We start from the raw sequence: 600 nt of genomic DNA on the forward strand, positions 1-600 counted from the left end.
TAGTATATTATTAATAAATTAATATATTTAAATATTTTAATATTACATAATATTTTGTAATTTCTAACTTATTAAAAAATTACTTTAATAGTATATTAATAATTTATGATATAAATAAATATTATTATATTTATGAATATATTATTATTACACTAACATTTGTTAGTAATAAATTATTTTACATCATAATATATCATATTATTTATTATATAATATTATATTATTTATCATAGAATATATTGGTATTTTTATATATTATATTACATTTACTATATAATATAATGGGTAGTAATAATGTATGTTGTATATTATGTGTCTATGTTATTTGGGTGTTTGTATAAATAATGTTACTATATATAAATTTTTATGTGAGTATACTACATATTATTTATTAAATATTAATATATTTTATTTATTATCATATTATATAGTATATTATTATATCATTATTACATTATTATTTATTCTCAATAATTTTTTATTATTTTTATTAATTTATTTATATTTTATTATTATTTATTATTAAATTATTTTAACTATATTGTTATGTAATACATTATCAACATATTAAATATTAGTATTTAATATGTTATATATTAT

Source organism: Asparagus officinalis, chromosome 7 (assembly GCF_001876935.1).
Source record: "Asparagus officinalis chromosome 7, Aspof.V1, whole genome shotgun sequence".
NCBI classification, from domain to species: Eukaryota; Viridiplantae; Streptophyta; class Magnoliopsida; order Asparagales; family Asparagaceae; genus Asparagus; species Asparagus officinalis.